This window comes from Eumetopias jubatus, unplaced genomic scaffold (assembly GCF_037043125.1).
Source record: "Eumetopias jubatus isolate StellerSeaLion01/CBP00866 unplaced genomic scaffold, mEumJub1_p1.0 scaffold_1, whole genome shotgun sequence".
NCBI classification, from domain to species: domain Eukaryota; kingdom Metazoa; phylum Chordata; class Mammalia; order Carnivora; family Otariidae; genus Eumetopias; species Eumetopias jubatus.
In genome coordinates, this window is record NW_028274807.1 from 105,311,528 (window position 1) to 105,327,381 (window position 15,854).

A 15,854-nucleotide genomic window follows, 5' to 3' on the forward strand; every position below is an offset into this window, starting at 1 on the left:
TGATTGCGTTCTAGTTTCAAAGCATTGTGGTCTGAAAATATGCAGGGAATGATCCCAATCTTTTGGTACCAGTTGAGACGTGATTTGTGACCTAGGATGTGATCAGTTCTGGAGAATGTTCCATGGACACTACAGAAGAATGTGTATTCCATTGCTTTGGGATGGAATGTTCTGAATATGTCTGTGAAGTCCATTTGTTCCAGTGTGTTATTTAAAGTCTTTATTTCCTTGTTGATCTTTTGCTTAGATGATCTCTCCATTTCAGTCAGGGGGGTGTTAAAGTCCCCCACTATTATTGTATTGTTGTCAATGTGTTTCTTTGCTTTTGTTATTAATTGCCTTATATAATTGGCTGCTCCCATGTTAGGGGCATAAATATTTACAACTGTTAGATCTTCTTGTTGGATAGACCCTTTAAGTAGGATATAGTGTCCTTCCTCATCTCTTATTACAGTCTTTGTTTTAAAATCTAATTTGTCTGATATAAGGATTGCCACCCCAGCTTTCTTTTGGTGTCCATTAGCATGGTAAATGGTTTTCCACCCCCTCACTTTCAATGTGGGGGTGTCTTTGGGTCTAAAATGAGTCTCTTGCAGACAGCATATCGATGGGTCTTGTTTTTTAATCCAATCTAATAGCCTGTGTCTTTTGATTGGGGCATTTAGCCCACTTACATTCAGGGTAACTATTGAAAGGTATGAATTTAGTGCCATTGTATTGCCTGTAAGGTGACTGGTACTGTATATTGTCTGTGTTCCTTTCTGATCTATGCTGCTTTTAGGCTCTCTCTCTGCTTAGAGGACCCCTTTCAATATTTCTTGTAGGGCTGGTTTCGTGTTTGCAAATTCCTTTAGTTTGTGTTTCTCCTGGAAGCTTTTTATCTCTCCTTCTATTTTCAATGACAGCCTAGCTGGATATAGTAGTCTTGGCTGCATATTTTTCTCGTTTAGTGCTCTGAAGATCTCATGCCAGTCCTTTCTGGCCTGCCAGGTCTCTGTGGATAGGTCTGTTGCCAATCTAATATTTCTACCATTGTAGGTTACATATCTCTTCTCCCGAGCTGCTTTCAGGATTTTCTCTTTGTCTCTGAGATTCATAAGTTTTACTATTAGCTGTCGGGGTGTTGACCTATTTTTATTGATTTTGAGAGGGGTTCTCTGTGCCTCCTGGATTTTGATGCCTGTTTCCTTCCTCACATTAGGGAAGTTCTCTGCTATAATTTGCTCCAATATACCTTCTGCCCCCCTCTCTCTTTCTTCTTCTTCTGGGATCCCAATTATTCTAATGTTGTTTCGTATTATCTTATCGCTTATCTCTTGAATTCTGCTCTCGTGATCCTGTAGTTGTTTATCTTTTTCTCAGCCTCTTTATTTTCCATCTTTTGGTCTTCCATATCGCTGATTCTCTCTTCTGCATCATTTATCCTAGCAGTTAGTGCCCCCATTTTTGATTGCACATTAATAGTCTTTTTGATTTCGACTTGGTTAGATTTTTGTTTTATTCCTCCAGAAAGGGTTTCTCTAATAACTTCCATGCTTTTTTCAATCCCAGCTAGTATCTTTAAAGTCATGATTCTGAACTCTAGGTCCGACATCGTACTAATGTCCGTATTTAGTAGGTCCCTGGCTGATGGTACTACCCCTTGTTTTTTTTGCTGAAGTGATTTTTTTTTCGTCTTGTCATTTTGTCCAGAGGAGAATAGATGAATGAGAGAACAAAATGCTAACAGGCTAACAACATCCCCAGCAAATATACTCTATACAAATCAGAAAAGACCCAAAACCAGGGGAAAAGAAAGGGAAAGAAAGATAATAGAGAAAAGAAAGAAAGAAAAACAAAAAGAAAAAGATAAAAACAGAACAATACAAAAAAAAAAACAGAATATGATCAGGCTAGTGCATAGATCAGTGCCACACACTAGATTTTGGGTGCATTGTGGTCTGTTAGAAAAAAGTGCCTCCTAAAATTTTAAAGGAAGAAAGACATATATGTACAAAATAAGGGTTGATACAATGAAGGGATGGAAGATGACTGTAAAGATGAAGATTATAAAAGATTTTATAAAAGGAATTGATAAGAAGTTTGAAAAAAGAACGAAGATTGATAAAAAAAGGGGGAGAGAATGTGATCTGGCAGGAGACTAGAACAAAGCCATACACTAGTGATTTAGGGTATATTTTGATCTGTTAGAAGAAACTGTATCTCAAAATTTTAAAGAGAGAACAACTTATATATATATGCCAAAAATAAGGGTAACTACTATGAAGGGATAAAATATGACTCTAAAAATGAAAAATAAAAAATGTTTTTTTAAAAAAGGGATTGATAAGATGTTGGTTGAAAAAGGGGGAAAGAAAAATTCAAAAAAATTAACTTTGAAAAACTAATGAATCATGGTAAAAAAAAGCCATGAATTCTATGTGCAGTATTCCCCTAGCACTGGAGTTCTCCCATTCTCCTTGATCGGTAAACTTGGTCTTGGCTTGCTGGCTGTTTGTGCTGATCTTCTGGGGGAGGGGCCTGTTGCCGTGGTTCCCAAATGTCTTTGTCAGAGGCAGAATTGCTCCGCCCTTGTCGGTCCAGGCTAAGCAAGCTGCTCGGGTTTGCCCTCAGGAGATTTGTTCCCTGTAAGCTCTGGCACAGCTTTGGAGGACCAGGATGAAAATGGTGGCCTCCCAATCTCGAGGAGCTGAGAACTTGGGGCCCTGCTCTTCAGTGCGCCCCCAGAAAAAAGCAGTCACTCCCGTCTCCCTGGTCTCCGGCCGCTCTCCGTGCTCACCCGGCCTGTGACCGAGTGTTTCTATCTCTGGCACCCGACCCCGTGTGGAGTCTCCAAACCCAGCAGATCCCTGCGGTGCACTCCCGCGCCATTCCTCCCTGGGGAGGAAGGGGAGTCTCCCCAGCTCTGCCACTTGTTGGGTCCCTGCTGGAGGAGCAGTGGCCCGAATGGGCCACAGATCATAGTTTATGGCAACCCCGAGCTGAGAGCCCGCGCCTCGGCTCCGTCTCTGCAGCCGGTTTCCCCGCTCCGATACCTGGGAGCTCTGCCGCACTCAGGCACCCCCGGTCTTTCTCTGACCGTGAGGGTCCTGAGACCATCCTGTCCCGCGAGGTTTCCACCCCCGCTTAGCCACTGGAGCGACGTCCCTCCGCGGAGCCGACTTCTAAAAGTTCCGATTTTGTGCTCCGCGGCTCTATCACTTGCCAGAAGCAGCCGACAGAAGCCCCCTCCCCCGCCATCTATCCTCCCAAATATGCCTCGAATTCACTTCTCTGCACATCCTACCCAGAAGAAGTGGTCGCTTCTCTGTTCAGAGATTTGTTGCTACTGTCTTCTTCAGTCTCCTGTTGAGTTCGTAGGTGTTCAGGATGGTTTGATCCCTATTCAGCTGAATTCCTGATACCAGACAAAATCCAGGTCTCCTACTCCTCCGCCATCTTGCTCTGCCCCCCTCTAGATGTCCATTTCAAAGCATCTTTAGATACAGTGAGGGCAGGGAGTCACAATCAGATTTTTCTGGTTTGCAGTTTAAATGTCTCTGGTGATCTTTGTACTGGTTGCTCTGTGGTCAAAGATTATCTATACATAAACTGTTGTGATTTCTCTGGTCCCATGCAGTCATTCTTCAATGCTTCAAAAAAAAAAAAAAAAAAGCAATTTTATTTTTCAATGATTTCAAGTCAAAAGAACGGAAGATTATCAGAAATGTTACTTTGGAAAGATGTAACCAGATGTTTGAGAAACTAGAAGGATTCAGGATCTAGCTTACAGGAAGAAAACAAAACCTCAAAGACCAGTAACAGAACTAGGATCTAAAATCTAAAAAGTTCATAGTTTCAGTTAAAACAATTTTTCTCTAATTACTCCCATTTCTATCAATTATAACCATAGTAAGACAATTTGCGAAGAATTTCAGTGAATTTAGCTTGATTACATACATTAGTACAGTGAGCGTAGTGACTGATAATGCGGGCTCTTTTAAATCTGCTTTGCTGGAAATTTTCATAAGGCGGCACAGACTGAATTTTTAACAGCCTCTTGAGGCTAAGACATAATGCCATCATTCTTTGCCTGCAATACCTACTGACTTGAGTTACTTCCTTTCTTAACAGGGTCCCCAAAATATCCTGAGGTTCCTACACCTGCCTGGAAGTGGCCTTCCTTTACTTACCTGGTAAGGATGTTGAAATCCCCGTCAGCCAGGTATCACACTGATATTTCCAAGGCATGTTATTGGCTCCATAAAGTTAACCTTAGTTCCTTACAGCTGTCTGGTAATATCTGAGCCTATGCAGCTCTCTCTTAAATATGACATTCCTGTCAAAACCTTAGTAATAAAACCAGTGTTCCCAACTATGTCCTAAGGAAGATAGCTTCTAATTGAGCATAAATACATATATTTCCATGCGTGTATAAAATTGGAAACTCTCAGTGAGTCAATTCTGGGAGAATCAGGTAGGCAGAAGATCATTATTTCAATTTGGCTCACAAAGGTATAATTTACCAAATTGCTGAGGAAAGGTTTTCCTACATCTGGAAAAGAAGGTTAAAAAAAAAAACAGTATTTCAAACAAAAAGTCATAAAAATTGTAATTCTCTGTTTATTCAGTCCTATTTGTAATTCTGTTGATTTTGATCTTCTGTTTTATAAAGCTATGGGTTTCTCCATTAGAGTTCTCTAAATTCCTATATTCAGTTCAGTGGTGTGATCTTAAGTTATTAGAGACCTGTAGTCTAGAGATTCATCAGTCTTTTCCCTGCATCTCCTTGAAGATGAAGCACTTTTGCAAAAGCAAAATACATTATATTATATAATATACCCAGACAGATTTCTAGGAGTTTCATACAATTTCTAGAATATTTATTTTAATTATATTTATGGAAATATAATCTAATAAGGTTTAGCATCACTTATTTGACAACGAGTCCCCTGTAACTTAACATACCAAATAAACAATTAACACCTTTCTTTTATAAGGAGGACAAAGCTTTGAAATCTTCCAGGGAGGGGTGCCTGGGTGGCTCAGTCGGTTAAGCGTCTGCCTTCGGCTCAGGTCATGATCCCAGGCTCCTGGGATTGAGCCCCGCGTTGGGCGCCCTGCTCAGTGGAGAGCCCAATTCTCCCTCTGCCTACTTGTGCTCTCTATCAAATAAATAAATAAAATCTTCCAGGGATCCTCTGGGAAATTGCAAACTCAAGAAGACTTCATTTTAGAATTTCATTTTGGGAGGTTTGTCAAAAAAATACAGAATTCAGACTTTTCATTAAACAGAATCACAGATCACTATAAAACAATACTCAGTTATCCATTTAACTATAGTTTTTCTAGGTAACCAAAGACTTGAAGATAAAACACTTTTTCTAGATAGATTACATTAAAAGTTAAACCTTTGTTTATAATTTATTAAAAGCAGAATACATATTGTACTAGCTTTTTATATTAAAATTTAAATAAATCATTTTAATCTTATCCAGAAATCTTTAAGCCATATGTTAAAATTCATTTTAAAGATTCCTGGTTCACAAATGTTTTAAGACTTTTTTTCACATGTAGATCTTTTGTTTTTCCTCTTTAAATAGTCTCACTTTAAGATCTCTTCTTTATCAAAAACACATGTCCTACTTTTCTTGCATATGGAGAGTTTCCCCTTATTTTTAGTAGTTCTAAACCACATATATTAGAATTTTTAACCCTTAGAAACTTTATAGTGAAAAATAAGTTGTAAGCAATTGTGAACTGTTACATTTAGTGTATTTTAGATTGGCAAATTATGAATATATTCATAAATTTCTAGAAATATGTGCTTCTTCATAACAATCTTCCAATAAAAGTTTTTTCTACCAAAAGAAAGACTATTTACTAGAGACTCAAGTTTGTGATAGGGAAGCCAAAAGAATAGATTAACATATGGTCAGTAATTAATGTTTTATTCTATCTTATTGGGAAAGAAGTTAATTCATTGAATATCTAGATGAACTCATCACTTAGCAAAGCTTTAAGGTTTCAGGCTACCAAAAAGACTTTGTGGAGAAACTATTTTAAAAGTTTATTTACAAACTTTTAGATTACCCATAAAAACTTCATAAGATATCAAAGTCAGCCACTCTTTCATGTTTTCTGTTATAGAAAAATTCTATAACCTGATCAAACTTCCAGGGAAGATGTCAGAGTAGGAGGATCCTAGGCTTCCGTCATCCCCTGGATATACCTGGATTACACACACATCACTGTAAATACCCCAGAAAACCACACAAGGACTGACAGAACAGACTTTTCTTAGTTAATCTTAGACAAGAAGCCACATTAAGAATGCCTAGATACATGGACACCTATGGGGACAAGCCCAAACCCCACCCCCACTTTCTCCTATGAATCTGCCCCCATCCAACCAGCCACACTGGGCAGGAGTTCGTCCAAAACAGCTCCAGGCATTTTTCCACAGCAGGGTTCTTCCTACAAGCAGACGGGTGCAAACTTTGCCTACACTGTGCATCCCACCCTTGTGTTCTCCTGCAGACTATCCCATCCGACCCACCCAAGAATCCATCCAAAGTGGCACCACAAGCCTGGCAGTGTGCAAGCAGCCCTGAGAGGGGCCAGCACCACTCCAAAGTGCCTTAGGGAAAGTGGAGGATAACCATACACACTAGTTTGCAGCCCCAGCAGTGGGCTTGGGGCAGACATCTGGTTCAACTGCAGGTCGCACCCACCAACAAACACCTCTCAGGGGACAATGCTGGAGAGCACCCTGCAGTTCAGTGCAGCCACAGTTCTGGCAAATGAGCCGAGGGCCGGCATCTGGTCTGCCCCAACTCAAGCCCACTGTGGCCCCAGACTGGTCCCTTAATAACATAGGGACCAAACCCTGCCCATAACAGGCAAAGAGCCATTGCAGACAATGGGACTGAAGTTAAATACATCCCAATCACAACAGTAGGGTACACACAATACACATAACAGATAACCCTGAAACATTAGGTTCTGCTGCCTAGGAGATATCACATTGCAGGGTACCACAGGACCTCTTCTTCATAAGACCACTGATTTCAAAAGCAGGAGACATAGCTGAATTTCCTAACACATAGGAAGACAGAAAGACAAAATGAGACAGAGGAATATGTTCCAAATGAAAGCACAAGACAAACTCACAGAAAGAACTTAACATAAAGGAGATAAGCAATATGCCAGATAGAGAATTCAAAGTAATGGTCATAAAGATACCCACTGGACTTGAGAAAAGAGTGGAGGATCTCAGAAAATATTAAAAAGAACCACTCAGAGATGAACTCAATAAGTGAAATTAAAAATACACTAGATGGCATAAATAATGGACTAGAGGAAGCAAAAGGAACGGATCGGTGACCTAGAGGACAGAGTAATGGAAAACAACTAAATGGAATGAGAAAAAGAAAAAATATTAGAAAATGAGAATAGGTTAAGGGAACACAGTGACACCATCAAGTATAATAACATGCACATTATAGGGATCACAGAAGAAGAGAGAGAGAGGGGGCAGAAAATTTATTTTAAATAGCTGAAAACTTCCCTCATCTGGGGAAGAAAACAAATCCAGATCCAGGAGGCACAGAAAGCCCCCAACAAAATCAACCTAAGGAGGTCCACACCAAGACACATAATAGTTAAAACAGCAAAAAATACTGATAAAGAATTTTAAAAGTAGCAAGAGGGGTGCCTGGGTGGCTCAGTCGGTTAAGCATCTGCCTTTGGCTTGGGTCATGATCTCGGGGTCCTGGAATCGAGCCCTGCATTGGGCTCTCTGCTCAGCAGGGAGTCTGTTTCTCCCCCTGCTCATGCTCTCTCTCTCATAAATGAGTAAGATCTTTAAAAAGATGTTCTCTCTTAAAAAAAAAGTAGCAAGAGAAAACAGTTACGTACAAGGGAAACCCCACAAGACTATCAGCTGATTTTTGGCACGATATATTCAAAGTGCTGAAAGGGAAAAATCTGCAGCCAATAATACTCTATCCATTAAGAATTATAAGAGAGAAAGGGAGTTTCCCAGGACCCCTCCTCTGAAAAAATATTACAGAAATTCATGAACACTAAACCAGCCTTACAAGAAATGTTAAAGGGGAGTCTTTGAGTGGAAAGGAAAGAACATAAGCAGGAGTATGAAAAATAGGAAAGGAAAATTTTTCACAGGAACATATAAACATGATAAAAATAGTATATGAATGTCAGTAATTACATATAATTACATATACATATAAAAATAGTATATGAATCCCTTATAAAACCAATAGAGGTTAAAGCACAACAGCAGTAAAATCAAATATATCTATGAAAATCAGTCGAGGCATTCACAAAATAAAAGGATGTAAAGCATGAAAACATACCTAAAATGTGGGGTGGAGGGAATAAAATGTTTTTAGAATGAGTTCAAACTTTAGTTCAAACCATCAATTTAATATAGACTGCCATACCCATAGGATATTATATATAAACCCAATGGTAGCCACAAATCAAACCACAGACCTAATGGTAACCTGTCACAGATATGCTTGGATTCCTTTCTTTTTAGTTTTTGCATATCACTAAAGAAAGCCATCAAACCACAAGATAGCAAGAAAGGAACAGAGAAGAACTACAAAAACAAGCAGAAAACAAGTAAGATAATGACAATAAATACACACTTATTGATAATTACTTCGAATATAAATGGACTAAACTACCTAATCAAAAAAATAGGATAACAGATGGATAAAATAGCAAGACCCATCTATATGCTGCCTGCAAGAGACTCATTTCAGACCTAAAGACACATGCAGATTGGAAAAGAAGGGATGGAAAAATATTTATCATGAAAATGGAAGTGAAAAGAAAGCTGGGGTAACAATACTTATATCAAACAAAATAGACTTTAAAACAAAGACTAGTAATAAGAGACAAAGAAGGACACTATGTAATCATAAAAGGAACAATTCAACAAGAAGGTATAACAATTGTGGGGGTACCTGGCTGGTTCAGTCAGCTGGGTGGCTGAATCTTGACTTCGGCTCTGGTAATGATCTCAGGGTCCTGGGATGGAGCCCTGCATCAGGTGCTGTGCTCAGTGGGGAGTCTGCTTGAGGATTCTCTCTCTCCCTCTGCCTCTCCCTCCCCCTCTCTAAAATAAATAAAATCTTAAAAAAAAAAAAGGTATAACAATTGTAAATATTTATGCATCCAACATGGGAGCACCCAAATACATAAAGCAGCTAGAACAAACATAATGGAAGAAGTCAATAGTAATGTAATAATAGTAGTGGGTTTTAACACCACACTTACATCAATGGGCAGATCACCTAGACAGAAAATCAACAAGGAAATAGTGGTTTTGAATGACACATTGGCCCAGATGGATTTAACAGATATATTCAGAACTTTCCACACCAACAGAGCAAAATACACATGTTTTTCAAATGCACATGGAAAATTCTCCAGAATAGATCACATTAGGTCACAAATCAAGTCTCAAGAAATTTGAAGAGACTGAAATCACAACATTCATCTTTTCTGACCACAATGCTATGAAACTAGAAATGAATCACAAGAAAAAAATCTACAAAAAGCACAAATACATGGAGATTAAAGAACATGCTACTAAACAACAGATGGGTCAATGAAGAAATCAAAGAAGAGATAAAAAAACACGGAGACAAATGAACATGAAAACATAATGGTCCAAAATCTTTGGAATGCAGCAAAAGCTATTCTAAGAGAGAAGTCTATAGTAATACAGGCCTACCTCAAGAAATAAGAAAAAAAACTCAAACAACCTAACTTTAAACCTAAAGAAGCTAGAAAAAGAGGAACAAAGCCCAAAACTAGCAGAAGGAAGGAAATAATAAAGATTAGAACAGAAACAAATTAGAGATTTAAAAAAATAGAACAGATCAGTGAAACCAAAAGATAGTTCTTTGAAAATATCAACAAAATTGATAAACCTTTAACAGACTCAAAAACAAAGAGAGAGAGAGAAGGAGAAAGGACTTAAATAAAATCAAAAAGGAAAAAGGAAAAATAACACCACAGAATATAAAGGATTATAAGAGAATGTTATGGAAAATGATGTGCTAACAAATTGGACACCCTAGAAGAAATGAATAAATTCCTAGAAACCTATAACCTCCCTAAACTGAATCAGGAAGAAACAGAACATTTGAGCAGACTGATTACTAGCAATGAAATTGAATCAGTAATCCAAAAACTCCTCATAAACAAAAATCCAGGATGAGCTGGCTTCACATGTGAATTCTACCAAACATTTAAGAAGATACTCTCTTCCAGAAAATAGAAGAGGAAGGGAAAGCTTCCAAATTCATTTTATGAGCATTACCCTGATAACAAAACCAGATAAAGACACCAGAAAAAAAGAAATATAAAGGCTGATGAACATATTATGGAAACTCCTCAATAAAATATTAGCAAACCAGATCTAACAATACATTAAAAAAATCATTCACCATGATCAAGTGGAATTTATTCCTGGGCTGCAAGGTAGTTCAATATTTACAAATCAATGTGATACATCATGTTAACAAGAGGAAGGATAAAAAATGATATGATCATTTCAATAGATGCAGAGAATGTATTTGACAAAGCACAACATCCATTCATAATAAAAACTCTTAACAGAGTAGGTTTGAGTGAACATACCTCAGAATAATAAACGCCATCTATGAAAAATTCACAGCCAACATCATACTCAGTGGTGAAACGCTGAGAGCTTTTCTTCTAAGATCAGGACCAAGACAAGGATGTCCACTTTCATCATTTTTATTCAACATAGTCTTGCAAATCCTAACCATAGCAATCAGACAAGAGAAAGGAATAAAAGTCATCCAAATCAGTAAGGAAAAAGTAAAACTTTCACTACTTGCAGATGACATGATACTATATATAGAAAACCCTAAAGACTCCACCAAAAAACTAGAGAACTAATAAATGAATTCAGGAAGACTGCAGGATACAAAATCGATGTGCAGAAATGTGTTGCATATCTGTATGTCAATTATGAAGTAGCAGAAGGAGAAATTAAGAAAATAATTCCATTTACAATTGCACCAATACACATACACACACACACCTAGGAATAAACTTAAAAGACCTGTACTGTGAAAACTGTAAGACACTGATGAAAGAAACTGAAGATGACACAACAAATGGAAAGCTTTTCCATGCTCATGTTTTGAAGGAATATTGTTAATATGTCCAGACTACCCAAAATAATCTACAGATTTGAGGCAATCCTTATCAAAATAGCAATAGCGATTTTCACAGAACTAGAACAAACAATCCTAAAATTTGTATGGAACCACAAAAGACCCCAAAACGGCTAAAACTGTCTTGAAAAAGAAAAACAAAACGGGAAGTTCCAGACTTCAGGTTATATTACAAAGCTGTAGTAATTAAAATACTATGGTACTGGCACAAAAATAGACACATAGATCAATACAACAGAATAGAAAATCCAGAAGTAAACTCAATTATATAATCAATTAATCTTTGATAAAAGAGGCAAGAATATGCCGTGGGAAAAAGATAGCCTCTTCAACAAATGGTGTTGGGAAAACTGGACAGCTACATACAAGAAAGAAACTGGACCACTTTCTTACACCACACACAAAAGTAAACTCAAAATAGATTGAAGACCTAAACGTGAGACCTAAAACCATAAAACTCCTAAAAAAAAATAGGCAGTACGTTTTGCACACTGCTTTTAGCAACATATTTGTGGATATGTCTTCTGAGGCAAGGGAAACAAAAGCAAAAATAACCTATTGGGACTACATCAAAATAAAAAGCTTCTGCACAGCAAAAGAAACAATCAACAAAACCAGAAGACACCCTACTGAATGGGAGAAGATATTTGCAAATGACACATCTGATAAAGGGTTAATATCCAAAATATATAAAGAATTTAAACAACTCAACACCAAAAAAAACAAATAATGCAATGAAAATAATGGGCAGAAGCCCATTGCAATGCAATGAAAATAATGGGCAGAAGCCATAAACAGACATTTCTCCAAAGAAAACCCACAGATGGCAAACAGACACATAAAAAGATGCCCAATATCACTTACCACCAGGGAAATGCAAATCAAACTACAATGAGATGTCACCTCACTCCTGTCAGAATGGCTAAAATCAACAACAGTAGAAACAACAGGTTTTTGGCAAAGATGTGGAGACAAAGGAACTCTCGTACACTGTTGGTGGGAATGCAAACTGGTGCAGCCACTGTATGGAGGTTCCTCAAAAAGTAAAAAATAGAAATACCTTATGATCATTAATCTCACTACTGCGTATTTACCCAAAGAATACAAGAACACTAATTCAAACGGATACAGGCACCCCTATCTTTATAGCTACATTATTTTCAATAGCCAAGATATGTAAGCATCCCCAGTGTCCATCAGCTGATGAATGGATAAAGAGGTGGTTATATATATGTATAGAGAGAGAGAGGGAGAGAGAACGGAATATCAGCCATAAGAAAGAATGAAATCTTGCCATTTACAACAACATAGAGGGAACTAGAGACTATAATGCTAAGTGAAATAAGTCAAAGACAAATACCATATGATTTCACTCATATGTGGAATTTAATAAATAAACAAGCAAATTGAAAAATAAGAGAGAGGGGAGAGACAAATCAAGAAACAGACTCTTAACTATAGAGAACAAAGAGATGGTTACTGGAAGGGAAATGGAAGGGATGGGTTAAACAGGTGATAGGGATTAAGGAGAGTACTTGTGATGAGCACCGGCTGGTGTATGGAAGTGTTGAATCACTATATTGTACACCTGAAACTCACACTGTATGCTAGCTGGAATCAAAATAAAAACTTAAAGAATTAAAAGAATAATTAAAATAAAAACTTGAAAGAAAAAATATAATTTTTTTCTGAAGAGTTTTGGCATATTTGCTATTTAATTTTTTCCTTTTTTTCTCCTTTTCCAAAGTACAGGATAATTTTCGCCCTATATCATGATCTTCTATAATATCTAGAAACATTTGAAAGGAATAGGTGAGTTTTGGTGATTGGTAAAGATAGTGGGTTTTGGTTTCTAGAGTTGTATTTCCTGGTTTGTAAGGATTGCAAGAAAAAGACCATTGTTTCTAATTTCCCCCAAGAACTGGATTACATCCTGAAAATCAAGGGACTGACCCACTTTTCTAATTTAGTTTGCTACTTTATATCTGGGAAAATTTTAACTAAAATTAGAATCAAAATTTGTGTCCTTGTAAAGACTGTATAAAGTATTTTAACAAAAACCTTCTTTCTTAGTATTAAATTCAACCTTGGCTTCTATCAGCCCCCGAATATTGGCCTTTAGCTGATTAACATAGGAGGGCCTAGGAGAAATTTTGGTCGTCTCTTTTCTTTGTGAGGGAGGGGTTGTGAATGGTTAGTAATCTAATTTCTCTCTAAATTTGGTAGGATCTTCTTAAACTGGAGGTAAAAGGGTCTTATAATTTTAAAGATCTGTTGCTGTTCAGGGGACATATTTATTTTTTTTCAGTGAGGGGTATAGGATACATCTGCAAAACACATTGCATAAAAATGTCTGAAACTGGGGCGCCTGGGTGGCTCAGTCATTAAAGCGTCTGCCTTCGGCTCAGGTCATGGTCCCAGGGTCCTGGGATCGAGCCCTGCATCGGGCTCCCTGCTCGGCGGGAAGCCTGCTTCTCCCTCTCCCACTCTGCCTGCTTGTGTTCCCTCTCTCGCTGTGTCTCTCTCTGTCAAATAAATAAATAAAATCTTAAAAAAAAATAAATGTCTGCCTTGGGCTCAGGTCATGATCCCGGGGTCCTGTGTTAGAGCCCCACGTAGGGCAGGGCAGGGAGCTTACTTCTCCTTCTCCCTTTTCCTCTGCCCCTCTGCACTCCCCCCCCACAATGTGCTAACACTCTCTCATAAATACATACATACATACATACATAAAATCTTTAAAAAAAAAAAATGTCTGAAGCTGACAGAGCCTGATTACAGAGCCCTGAAAAGTAGGAAAAAATGTAAGGAACAGGTTCTGCTACATTTTCTTCCTGGCTTTTAAGCATTTACAGGAATAACCTGTGCATTTAGGGCCTACAGATTAGGCTAGACGGCTCTCTAAGGAAATGCAAGTTAAAACAGGTAGTGGGGAACCAGATTTTGAGGAGAATTTACTTTGGATGTGGACATTAATTTTTGTCTTAAGTCCATCTAATTTCTGTTTTTCCATCTTGTTAATATAGTCTCTAAGGCTAGCCATTATACTGATAATAAAACTGGTAACCGGGCGCCTGGGTGGCTCAGTTGGTTAAGCGACTGCCTTCGGCTCAGGTCATGATCCTGGAGTCCCGGGATCGAGTCCCACATTGGGCTCCCTGCTGAGCAGGGAGTCTGCTTCTCCCTCTGACCCTCTTCCCTCTCGTGCTCTCTATCTCTCATTCTCTCTCTCTCTAATAAATAAATAAAATCTTAAAAATAAATAAATAAATAAATAAATAAATAAATAAAACTGGTAACCAAGGAGTTAACCAGGCAGATAAGCAAAGATCTGCTTGTTCTTGGAATGCTCTCTGCCCCCAAGTTCCTATAAGATTATATATCCTTGCCTGATGCCAAAACAATTGAGTGTTAATTTAGTTGTTTTGCAGGAACTCAAGTTTTCATCAAGAAGCCAGCCAGAACCAGTCAGGACCACTGAACTCTTCTTTGAGCACAACAAAATGAAATTAACCCTCCTTGACTTGGTTACTTTCTTTATCTGATTTGAGTAGCATAGCTCCTTTCCCGTTTACCCAGACTCTTTTCTGCTTTCCTCTAAAAAAAACAAAAAATCCCCCCAAAAAACAAAAACAAAAAAACCCTCGAGTTTCCCTCTCCGAGAGATGGTTTTGGAGCTGTTCTCCCATCTCCTCATTTGGCAGCCTTTCAAATAAACTGTTGCCACATGCTCAATGTCTCAGTGATCGACTTTGATGGACATCGGGCACATGAACTTGAGTTTGGTTACAATAAGACAATGAAGAACTCTCCATAAAGAGGAGAGTGGCTCAGTCACTTAAGCGTCTGCCTTTGGCTCAGATCATGATACCCTGGGATCATGATCCCGGGTTCCTGGGATGAAGCCCCACATTGGTCTCCCTGCTCAGCGAGGAGCCTGCTTCTCCCTCTCCCTCTGCCCTTCCCCCCTGCTTATGCGCTCTCTCTTACTCTCTCAAATAAAAAATTCTTAAAAAAAAAAAAAAAGACTTCTCCATAAAGAATTTTTTCCTTCAAATATAGCTAATCTAAAGGATCCATCATTTGGCCATTCATGAGTAGAATCATCTCAATACCAACTCAAATAAGCCTTCTTTCCTTCTTTCTTATTAACATACAATGTATTATTTGTTTCAGGGGTACAGGTCTGTGATTCATCAGACCTACACAATTCACAGCGCTCACCATAACACATACCCTCCCCAAATAAGTCTTTGTATGGAAAGACCCAGTGGAAACTTCCTGGCTTAGACCATGGACACAAGAGGTGTTTGTGGAGAGGACAAAGATGATCAGCCCTAATGATCCAAAAGTTTTCTCCCCAAAATGATCTAAGATAGCAAAAGCCCTCTTTGCCTGGGTTGTACGGCTAGGGTAGTGAAGAGTATCTCTGGTCTCCTGTAAATATGTGAGATGCCTCCAGGCACCAACTCACTGATCTGTGACACCAAGCGGACACCACTGGAGCAATGAAGGTTGGGACCACAAAGTTCCCTTATGTGCTGGAACCTCTTACGAGAAACTCCCCTGAGCACAGCTGGACAAAGAGTGCTGCTTGTAACTTTGTGCCTCAGAAACTGTCCATTTGGC

General features: G+C 38.5%; 1 long non-coding RNA gene across 3 annotated transcripts in view; it reads left to right on the top strand.

The window, feature by feature from the left end:
• The window catches only part of LOC114209147 (uncharacterized), a 35,451-nt gene extending 20,277 nt beyond the window's left edge, over positions 1 to 15,174 (top strand). For 2 of the 3 annotated variants that reach the window (XR_015768784.1, XR_015768785.1), the window contains 3 exons: positions 4,114 to 4,175; positions 12,976 to 13,040; positions 14,657 to 15,174. This is a non-coding gene — a long non-coding RNA (uncharacterized LOC114209147). The remainder of the gene's footprint in view (positions 1 to 4,113; positions 4,176 to 12,975; positions 13,041 to 14,656) is intronic. The other variant, XR_003609257.2, reaches the window with a different exon arrangement.
• The last annotated feature ends 680 nt before the right edge of the window (positions 15,175 to 15,854 follow it).